The sequence below is a fragment of the Ochotona curzoniae genome, unplaced genomic scaffold, assembly GCF_017591425.1.
Source record: "Ochotona curzoniae isolate NIBS_2020 unplaced genomic scaffold, NIBS_Ocur_1.0 scaffold_4505, whole genome shotgun sequence".
Taxonomy (NCBI): Eukaryota; Metazoa; Chordata; class Mammalia; order Lagomorpha; family Ochotonidae; genus Ochotona; species Ochotona curzoniae.
The window spans coordinates 18225585-18237612 of NW_024467118.1; the positions used below are offsets into that span (position 1 = coordinate 18225585).

The 12028-nt window shown below is 37.8% G+C and overlaps 1 non-coding gene across 1 annotated transcript; it reads left to right on the top strand.

Moving 5' to 3' along the window:
- Window positions 1-2123: 2123 nt before the first annotated feature.
- LOC121146892 lies at window positions 2124-2231 on the top strand. Its single transcript, XR_005882271.1, has one exon. It is a non-coding gene; the product is annotated as a U6 spliceosomal RNA (small nuclear RNA).
- Window positions 2232-12028: the final 9797 nt, after the last annotated feature.

Sequence of the window (12028 nt, forward strand, 5' to 3'; positions counted from 1 at the left end):
CAGTTGTACTGAACAATTACCTTTGTGAATCAGGTGGAAGGTGTCCAGACTTAACTGTGTTTTATTTCCAGCGCCAGCACTCATATTCCTACACATTCTTTATGAACAAACATAATCAATTTTTGAGTCAATTGGTTCTTTCTCTGAAAATGCTTAAGTCCTGACCCTTTCATTCTATTTGTGTGTGTGTGATACTGACTATCACAGCTGTAACAGATGTTCAGAATGCTTTCACTGCAATCAATCTTGCAATAGTACAGTCGTGACCTTGAATTTGAATGTGATCGGCCTGGCGTATCACTCCCCAAAAGGGCAGAATCAATAGCAATGATGACAACTTAACCCTTCGAGAAAAGGCGTTTATTGCATTGAAAACTATGACTTCTCCTTTGACTCCTCCCATCTTTAATGATTTCCTCACTATATTACTGTTTAGTTTTTTTTTTTTTTTGCTCCATCTGCTGCTTTTCATAATCTCCTCCCTTCACTGCTTCTTACAAGCTCTCTTCCTTTAGTGAGAATTTCGTTCTCTCAATAGTTGGTTGGCAAAGTGCTGACTAAGGCTGCATAGCCATAAGTTACCTTAGCAGGATTGGCCTTTGCTCCTCCAACATTGTCTTCTGAACCTGAAACATCTAGAAACATATTGTAGCACAGCCTGCCTCCCCAGACCCTCTCAGGATCTTGATACTCTACTAAGGAAATGCAAGCACATATTTGGGTATGTCATGTACACACACATATTTATTGTTAAACTCAATTCAGTTAAAAAAAAAACTTGCCTTCATAACGTCTTCTCTGTTAAACAAATCTATTCATATTGCATATTTTGTACCATAAGTCACTATTTATCAACTATGTACTGAATATTTCAGCACTAATCAGACGATATGCATGTATCATTCAGTGACTCACAATGTCTGATGTGATCAGTCAGATGACTGGCGAGGAAAACAGAAGGAAATCCCAGCTGCTGAGAAAAAAACGACCCCCAAAGTCACTAAGTAACTAAAACCCTGTGACACTTCACAAAGTGGCATCATTGCAATGCAACAGGACACTGGCCACCAAGAGACGGGGAAAATGACATTCAAAATGCAAACTTTGGGCCCAGTGTTATAGTCTAGTGGCTAAACCCTTGCTTTGCATCTACCATAATACCATGTGAGCACTGGTTTATATCCCAGCTGCTCCACTTCCCCTCCAGCTCCCTTCTTGTCACCTGGGAAAGCACTAGAGGATGGAGCAAAGCCTTGGGACCCTGCACATGCCTGGGAGACCTGAAAGGAGCTCCTGGCTCCTGGCCTCGGATAGGCTTAGCTCTGCCCATTGCAGCCACTTAGGGTGTGAACCAGAGGACGGGAGATCTTTCTGTCTGTATCTCCTTCTCTTGTATATATCTGTCCTTCCAATAAAAACTAAAAGTAAATCTTAATAAATAAATAATAATTCTTAATTTAATAGAATATCATTCAGTTAGTTTTCTATGGAAAACAAAGTGAAATCTTAATTCCTCAGATCTTGTTAGACATTAGTCCTAGAGCCTAGGGTAATGCTTAAGTTATAAGAAGGAAGGAAGGAAGGAAGGAAGGAAGGAAGGAAGGAAGAAGAAAGAAAGAAAGAAAGAAAGAAAGAAAGAAAGAAAGAAAGAAAGAAAGAAAGAAAGAAAGAAAGAAAGAAAGAAAGAAAGAAAGAAAGAAAGAAAAGAAAAGAAAAGAAAGAATGAAAGAAAAGAAAGAAAGAAAGAAAGAGACAGAGAAATAGAAAATAGTAGGAACATTCCTGAATCGAGTTTGCATTCATTTCTTCATTAAATTCCTGCTAAAGGGCAAAACCTCACATCTACCAGACTGGAAAGCCACCGCCTGACTTCATGTGCTAAGCATGTCTTCTGCTGAAGGCATTTGCAGTAGCCACTGCCCCATTCATCACTAGCTTTTCTTCCCAGTTCTAGAATTAAGTAAACAGATGAGTGTTTTAGGATTAGTTTGGATCAATTGACATGTAGGTTACCCTATGTCAATAGCTGCTTTTTTAAAATAAGCCAGAAACAAGCTTCAGGTTACCTGTTTCTCATCTGATGGAGACTTCGAGTTTTGTTTTGTCTTAAAATAATGATTAGAGTGCCCACTTCGGCAGCCCACATACTAAAATTTAAACGATACAGAGAAGATTAGCATGGCCCCTGTGCAAGGATGACAAAAATAATGATTAAAAACGATTACATACCTAAATAAGTGACAATAAGCCATAATTAATCATCAATGCAGAAAAGGACAAGCATCTTGGAAATAAATGCCAAGAATAAACTTCCAAATACAAAAGCTGAAAACTTTGAACAAAAAGTAATCAAATATGGGGGGAAAAAAACATTGTTGCAAGACAAAGCTCAGTGACATGTTTAGACAATAAATAGAAGTTCTTAGTTAAACATTTCCCGTGATGCTGTTACAAGTCTCTCACTGAATGAAGTCCTCAGAAATGCTGCCTGGCTGTCAGTGAGCAGCTTGCTGCACGTGGCAGGTGCTTTATGGTGTCACAAGCAGGGATTCCTTTATTCCTCATACAATTCTATGAAATGAGTGAGCTGCCCAATTGAAAACCAAAGTAAAGTAGCAAATCAGCTAAGCCACAAAGAAGTCAAGTGACTTGCCTCCAATTGTACATTCAGGAAGTCCAGGCACTCCCTAGCATGACATTTGGACACAACTTTTAGCTCTATCAAGTGTCCCAGAAACTCAAAAGCCAGATGTTCAAGTTGTAAGAATAAATATTAATCAGGAGGCTTTTCAATACTAAATCCAAACATAAATTATTTTGTCACCATTATGAAACATCTAATATATGTAAAGCTTTATGCCATGGGGTGAAGATTTCTTTATTAGTTTACTTGCTTCAGGAAAAAAAAATAGAAAGTTCTCTGAAACCAGACCATTTAGCCATTCCTGTATTAGGGCTAATCTTTTCTAAGTGTTTAATGTTCTTTTCATTCTAATGTTACAAGTTCTAAACTCTAGTAAGTCCTTTCTGATATTTACAATAGGAAACTCATTGGTAAAGTTTCATGCAAAACAAGTGGCAAAAAGTAGAAAATCTTTGACAAATGGGAAGAAAATGATAGGATTGGAAATGAATAATACATGGGTTGTAGGAAATTCATCACACCAGTACATCAAAAATAATAATGATAAAATTAAAATGATTTTAATCAAAAGACCTGATTTTTTTTTTATGCACAATTGTATCATACAGAGTGCAACAATCCTTCGTGGTTAGTAGCATTGACAACATTTTAAAAATACCTTTGATCAAGACTATGTTTAATGTCGTTCACTCCACACCCAGTTTCTCTAATTGTGTCTTCTTACAGCTCCAAAGAAAGAGATAACCCAAGCCTTTAGCAGGATCCGTCAGGCTTCAGGGGAGGATCAGTATATGGGTGGTGGCAGATAAAGGCTGTATTATTTTCTTTTACTAGGCTGAAATCCTTGGCAGGTCTAGGAAACAGAAACAGCCTTCATAGGAGATATCAGAAAATACGTGGGGAAAATACCTTTTCTCACTCCCAATATTTTTATGCTAGGGAAATCTGGTTAAAAATGGCCATTAGCTTGAAGAGGAAACAGAAGTGGTGACTATTCCAGGACATGTTATATCATTATTATCTAAAAGAGCTTTTCCCTCTTGACAAATCCACACAAACTCCATGCCTTTCCAGGTTATCATCCTACTGGCAATACTGCACAGACATTCTCTTTATGACCTTCAAATAATCCAGATCTTTCCCATATCTCACTTGGAGATCTTGATAAAAATCGAGCAATGTGCTGCGATTGCAACATTCTTAGAGGAGGAGAAAGCAAGCAGCAGGGGCAAATCACGTTCTGTCCATTCTTTTCCTAGGACAAGAAATTCTACAACATTTTGCTTGGGAAGTAATTTTTTCCCTAGAACACAAAATCCATGGCAGATAACGTGGCAGTATCCCTTAGCTACAGGGCAGGGGGATTCCCACAGCTAGGATTCCACTTGATCAGAACAGCTTCCGTGAGCCTACCCAACCACTTGCACAGACTAGCAGCTCCTTCTCTCTCTTCCTGTCTGCCTACGGCTAATAATGTTTCGTGACCCACTGCGTGAGTGCTGTCTTTCACCGGATTTATGCAGTTTATTGAAACTGCAGCCCAAGACGCAACGGGTTGAAGAATGACCAGGCACAGTAAACCTCCTTCTGAAATTTCACTAGAGAGTTCCAAAGTAAGAGGACTAGGAAATCAATATGGTTCATTCATTCCTGAGGGATGCCTTGCTCATGGTATGAAATGATGACATGACCACAGAATTAAACCTCACACAAATTTCCACTTCTCATTGATCATACAAACGCAGGCATTATATTGCTTAAACTTGTTATCCAATTGTATTTTTACAACTCTCACGAGAAAAAAAAAAGTTATTTTCTTGTAAACCATTTAATTTTTTGTATCTGCTTAATGTACTTAACACATCCAATTTTAAAATAAAACAATTCTTCTTTTTTTAAAAATAAAAATATATTCAAAATAATACAATTCTATAAAAAATTAACATGATATTCTTGATCACCTTCCTAGCTGCTTCCTAAATAATTGCCCAAACTAAGTAAATGTATAAAGTAAGTTAAGTATAGTGCCAACTGCTTGGGTGCATTATGTAGGAAACAAAGTGTTCTATCTATTTTTGAAATGTAGGCATTGTAACTATAATAAAAAAGCATACAAATGCATTCATATTTAACATTTGCACAACCAAAGTCAGATCAATTTATTAATTCTCCCCCCACCACAGCAACATATGCATAAAACACTCAAAAGAAGACAAATGTATGAGAATTCATTTTACCTACAACGCCCAATTCCGGTCACTGCCAAGATGTGATTGACTGTTCTATTAATATATCCCAGGGAAAAAAATGAGGAATAAATCAAACAATACAAGATCAGCTTGTTCAAACTATAGAGACAAGGCCTTAACGCCAGAAAAACAAAATCATCTGAAAAGTTTGACTGAGTCCCTGTTGGCTCTCTGTTAAATCATTGCTGTTTGGGTGGACTTGGATGGTGATTCTGGTGTGGGACAGGTGATTATTGCTGGTGAGACGGGACAAAAAAGGGCTATCAAACCTGATGGATAGGCATGACCTGTTCCTTGAGCTTACGTTTAAAATGTAAGCGCCTTGAGGTTGCCACTGGATGTCTTATTTTTTTAAGTTAAAAGACTGCCCCTACAGAAACTTTTTCCAAATAGAAATACATCAGAGAGAGGTGATAGGTTAGCAAAGTCATTTGTTAATGACCCACAGACTGAGAAACAGAATTTATATTCAGGATCATTTTCCTGAAGAGCTCGGACTCATGTTCTCCACCTCACTTCCACTCACTCTGTGTCTTACTAGTGCAATTGTCCTCTTCTACTCTAGAAGACCATCCTTGTATTGCTACTATCCATCTCAAAGTTGTCCAGTTAAATCAGCACTCTCCTGATTACCTTACCAAGACATTCTACAGCTTTTACATTCTGAACATAAGCAAGAATTCCTAAATCTGTGTGTCCCACATAGAAGTTATACAGGGCCTAAAATTTATACTTAATAGCCAAGCATCTTCTAGAAAATCATCAAATTCCACACATCACTAAGTCCTTCCATATTTAGTGCTTAGAAGTGTGGTCTTTCCTTGCCTTCCTCAACTCCAACCCCATCCCTTTGGGATTCAATTTTCCAGAAAAATGCTTTAAAATAAACTTTTCATACATTTTTAAATTCTAGGGCTAGGATAAGAGAAAGGGATGCATCACATACTCCTTAAGTTCAAATAGGACATCTTTTTGAAAGAGTAGAGTAGGGAAATGGTAAATGGAAACAGAGACAAAGGAAAAATTCATATCCTATTTTAAATGCACAGTTATATAGGATCACATAGACATACATGCTCCTGTTTATGCATTGATAAATGCTAGATGTACATTTTTAATATTTTTAATAAAAGCCCTTAGTAGTAATAAGATTTTAGATTTTAAGAAATAAGAGTAAATATTCCCTGGAAAAGTAATACACATTTCGGTTTGTTGCTGGCCATTGTAATAAGTATTGGGAAGAGAACAGCCAAAAGGTAAATGTGAACTAATTTGCAGTATCTCTTTGAAGATATTTCATCAAAGAAAAATAGTATTTTTCAAATGATAACTAATTGGAGCAATGAATTAGCCTAGGTTTTAATTAAAAATTGAAAACTCAGTATACTCATTACCTACTTCAGCAGCAAAAACAAAGCACAATGAAATTTCTTCAAACTGATTTAACATTTATATTATTAATGAGAATGTATGTGGATCATGACATAAATCTATTAATCAGTTACAAATTGAGCACATGAGAAAAACATTTGAAAATAATTGTACTGCATATCATGTAGGTTTTTTTCAGATTAGCATGTACATAAATATCTGGCACAACAAGCAAAAACAACTTTTAAAAAGTAAAAGCTATAGGACAGATAATAAGCATAAAATCTAAATATGAACATTAAGAGTTTAGCCACAGAGCAGTTCCAATGCATAAGGACATAGGAGTATTCCAACAACTAAAATACCTAACAATTTCCAAACGCTCATCTCATGCTGTAAAGCTAAAAGATGTTTTTATAATTTTCTTATTTTCATATTGTCCTCTATAAATTTTCAGTTATCATCTCTTCACATAACAAATCTTTCTAAGACTCGCATCGCTCTTACTAATGAAACTAATTCTGTGTTTCTAGAATCTATTTTGTTGTTGTTTATCAATTCTTTGGTGTTATTTTTTAATGCAGCATCCTGCAGGGAGTAACTCATTGGTTTTTGCCAGAAAACTCTGATTTCCTTAGAGTGCAATTTACATAATTTGTGAATTTATCCTAAACTATTGTTTCCCATTTCGGTCTCAGTACAATAAGAACAAGACCCCTTGCTATAATCAAATTGGTCACGTGTTATTTCACGGACTTGCACTTTTATTTTAAAACCTGAACTCTGCTTTTGCTGTTCCATTTCCTCGTTATTGACTGGTCATTAAGTTTTTCAAGGTTTATTTTTATTGGAAAATCAGATATACAAAGAGGAGGAAAGACAGAGAGAAAGACATGCTCTCCTTTGATTCACTTTGAAAATGGCCACGATGGCCAGAGCTGCACCGATCCAAAGTCAGGAACCAGGAGCCTCTTCCTAGTTTTGCATGCAGGTGCAGGGTCTCAAGGCTTTAGGCCGTCCTCTACTGCTTTCCCAGGCCACAAGCAGGAAATTGAATGGGAAGTGGGGTGTCTGGGATTAGAACTGGTGCCCATGTGGGATCCCGGCATGTTCAAGGTGAGGACTTTAGTCGCTAGGCTATGGAGCCTGGCCCAACTGTTCATTAATTTAATCTTTAATTTCCTTGTTGGCAGGTTTCGATCTATCAAAATCTTATTTCAAACATCTTCAAGTCCTGTTGTCAAAATCTACTTCCATGTATCTTTTACTTTTCACTTCTGAAAAGTGTTTTAAATCAAATCAAATGATGAGCTGGTTAACCACAGAAATATTTAAGTTAGTTGAATGCTCTGGATCTTACACTAGATATAAAACATTGAAAAAAAAAAAGTAAGTATACTTAAGGAATTTAGTGTCTGGCGGAGGATTTATCTATGAAAGACAGATTATGTTGATATTAGAAAATCATGAGTTATCATTTAATGAAAAAGTAGGCAGGCACATAAATAGACACATGAACAGAAGTGTTAAGAAGTAGATAAAAGCCGAGCATAATCAGTTACGCCCACAGCTTCCTTTCCAATGATCACCCATTTGTATAACTATGGGTAATAATAATGATTAGTGTCATTATTATTATACAGAGAGTGTTTTCTAAGTAATTTTAGGAATTTATCAATTTTTCAATGTTTATAACTGTTACAAGGTACTGGAATGTCAGACGTTTAATCGGCAATTGTTTCCCAAAGATATGATTTTTTTTCCTAAAAACTATTTTTGTATGTATTTATTTTAGTAGAAATAAAAAGTGAAACAAATTAAACATCGCTACAGATCTCAATGCAGTTTCTATTTTTAATTTATGTGCATCAAGTAACAATAATTTAAGTATAATGTGTTAATCCTAAGTGTGTCATTTGCCATTTGGTGTTATCTTTTTAAAAATGATTGCCTAGAGTTTTAACTTAAATTTGACTCACCAAAATCACATGTGTTTTTTTCTGATTTGACCGCTTTCTAAAGTCAATTTATATATTTTCAGTTTCTTAACTTTATCAATAATTGTGTCTCTATGTCATAGACTTCTACTTGATATTGATTCCAACAGTAATTTTGTTTATTGTATTTTATAGTATTGTGTATATAATTTTTTGCCTTTCATAATTATTTTATATGGACTTACATGTACACATTATATTATAAATAGCACATGGATAGCAAAGTACAGTCAAACACCTTATGATACCCCTTATCTTACATACTTACCCATCATGTGTGTATGTGTGTGTTTAAGAAAGCAATTAAAATCCATTTTTTGACAAAAATTCCAAAAATCTTCATAACAAGGTAGCATTACTTTCCCATTTCACAGATCAGGAAAATGAGTAAGTTTTCTATGACCAAAGTTGATCACAGAATGGAGACTGAAATGAAGGCAGCTTTCCGTTCAAACCCACAGAGCCACACCTTCACACGTAAGCTTAAGACAATTCTGTGGCTTTTTATCGTTACAGAATAAAAGCCACTGTCTTTACCTGAACCTCAACCTCTGTCAGATGATAGTGCCCATCCTGACATCTTCACACTTCTGCCACCCTCTCCTCAGTCTCCATTGTTCCCGCACTGCTGAATTGGTTCCAACCTCAAGGTAACCGCACTCTATGGCACTGGGATTTCTCCGTCTCGCCACCGCTGCCTCTGGTCTTCCATCAACTTTGTCTCTTAGGTTTCTCTTCTCTCCACCCCTTTACTCTCTATTCCCTCTGATGCTGATAAGACTCTCTGACTGCCTGAAGTTACTAAACATGCTTTGTGTTTACCCGCATAAAATGTCTTGGAATAACTTTATCTTCCACCTACAAACAAAATTCTGTGTCAACCCATTAGAAATTGTTTCTGCCAGGCCTGTGCAATGTCTTAGCAAGCTATTCCTGCACCCAGCAGTGCCAACATCCCTTACGCTGCTGTTTCATTCCCAGGCTGCTCCACTGGTGACCCACCTCCCTGCTAATGCCCTGGCAGGGCAGCCAAGGCTAGCCCAACTCTGGGGTCTCAACACCCACAAGGGAGACGCGAAAGAAGCTCTTGGATCCTAACTTAACAACAGCTCAGCTATGGCCATGGAGATCATCTGGGGAGTGAACCAGCAGATGGAAGCTTTCTCTCTCTCTCTCTCTCAATTCTTTCAAGTAAAATATCTAAATCGTTTCAAAATGTAAAAAGAAAAATGGTGTCTTGTCATTTTGAATAGCCCTTTGGGATTGGTTCCAGAATCCCGAGGGCTTGCATTGATACTGGTGTCATATTGTCATGCAAGCACACATCCTTCCTTGTGCTGTACATTTTTTTTTTCCTGAAATAAAGAGGTAGATCTTACATCCAGTTCACTCTCTCAAATCCCACAACAATCACGGTGTGGCTAGGCTGAGACTAGGGCCAAGAATTCATTCTGGGTTTACCAAGTAGTGGCAAGGACCCAAGTACCTTAGCCACCGTCTATTAATCTCCTGGTGCACTTTACCAAGTAGCTTGAATCAAGAGAAGAGCCAGGAGTTGGACCCAGACGCTCAAATGTGAAATGAACCTCAAAAGCTGTGCAAAAAGTTCGCCCTTTACACATACTTTAAATTATTTCTTGGGCCCAGCACTGTAGCCTCACGGCTAAAGTCCTCGCCTTGCATGCACAGTGATCCCATATGGGTACCAGTTCTCATCCTGGCATCCCCACTTCCCATCCAGCTCCCTGATTGTGTCCTAGGAAAGCAGTAGAGGACGGCCCAAAGCGTTAGGAACCTGTACCTTTGTGGGAGACTTGGAAAAGTCTCTGAGCTCCTGTCTTCGGGTTGAAGTAGCTCCAGCCACTGCGGTCACTTGGGAAGTGAACAATGGAAGGAAGATCTTCCTCTCTGTTTCTCCTTCTCTCTTTATATCTGACTTTACAATAAAAATTAAATAACTCTTTAAAAAATAAAAGTCAATAAATTATTTCTTGGGCCCGGCGTGGTGGCCTAGCGGCTAAACTCGTCGCCTTGCACATGCCAGGATCTCATATGAGCGCTGGTTCTAAAGCTGGCAGCCCTGTTTCCGATCCAGCTCCATGCTTGCGGCCTATGAAAGCAGTTGAGGACAGCCCAAAGTTTAGGGACCTTACACCAGCGTTGGAGACCTGGAAAAAGCTCCTGGCTCCTAGCTTTGGATTGGTGCAGCTCCAACCATTGGGGTCACTTGGGGAGTGGATCATCAGAATAAAGATCTTCCTGTCTGTCTGCCCTCCTCTCTGCACATCTGACTTCGCAATAAAAATAAATAAATCTTTTTAAAAAATAAAGAATGTCTTCAAATCATCTTAAGCAATTGTAACTGCTATGCAGACAGTAATTACTCTGTTGTCTAGGGAATAATGAGCAAAAAGTCCCAACATGTTCAGTACAGATGCATTTTTTCAAATAGTTTGCATTTGTAGTTGGTTGATTCCTAGATGTGCAATTCGCAGACATGCAGGAATGACTGTACATTTTCCTCACGTGATAATCACAAAAATTACTCACACGGTGCTATTCATTTTGTAGACATTTCAAAGGATGTATTTAATTAGGAAAGAAATGGTAGAATCATTTTCTTTACTCTGAGTCTTTTTTCTTTTAATGATTATTAGCTGAAAAATTACTTTCATTTGGCATTAAGTTTCTATGCTAAGGCAAATTGAAATTTTCCATTTAATTCTCAAAGGAGCAGATTATCTTAGGAAAACTAGAGATAATATCACCTAGGAAGTAATCAACCTCTCTAATTTCTAGTATTCTTAATTTTTGTTTCCATTCTAAATCCAATCAAGAATCTACTAACCAGTATGATATGACACTAGAACATACACTTGTACCACAGTGCTCCATTAAAACAAGTTGAGGGGCCAGTGTGATAGCGTAGTGGTTAGAGTCCTCACCTTGCACGCACCAGGATCCCATATGGGCACCTGTTCTAATCCCGGCAGCCCCGCTTCCCTTCCAGCTCCCTGCTTGTGGCCTGGGAAAGCAGTCAAGGATGGCCCAATGCTTTGGGACCCTGCACCCGCGTGGGAGGCTCGGAAAAGCTCCTGGCTCCTGTCTTTGGATTGGCTCAGCTCCAGCCGTTGCGGCTGCTTGGGGAGTGAACCGTGGGACGAATGATCTTCCTCTCTGTCTTTCCTCCTCTCTGTGTATCTGACTTTCCAATAAAAATTTAAAAATAAAATCTTTACCAAAAAAAAGCAGAAAGTTTTTCTTGAATGTGAACAGGGCCAATTTTTGCAAATTTCTTGAATACAGTTTAGTGTTTAGCGAAGCAATATATTTTAAAATACCCTATTTCTTCAAGTGATGTTGGATTCTTTTATTCTTTAAAATACTAGATGAGAGCATAGTGGTTGCAAAGATAGAAAGTAACATGCAGAAGTTTGAAAAAGCAGCAGGTATGTGAGACATGCAAAAATAATGAGGTAAGGATATTTGCTGATCTGAACTTCCCTGGCATACTGTTCTCCTGGGAGGGTGTTCTTACAGACTTCAATCATATATGCTGCTAGCCTTTTCTGTACTGGTGGGTATTGAAATCTGGGGTATTTTTTCCTAAGTGGGTCAAGAGCCCATATGTTTCAAACACAGGAAAATATGTTAAGACCCAAATAATAAGGCACAGATTTTTAAATCATACCATTCATAAGGGTGTAGCTTAAGACTTTACTTATGCCCAGCATGACCTCCTGGGCAGATTGCATACTCAGCAGAAA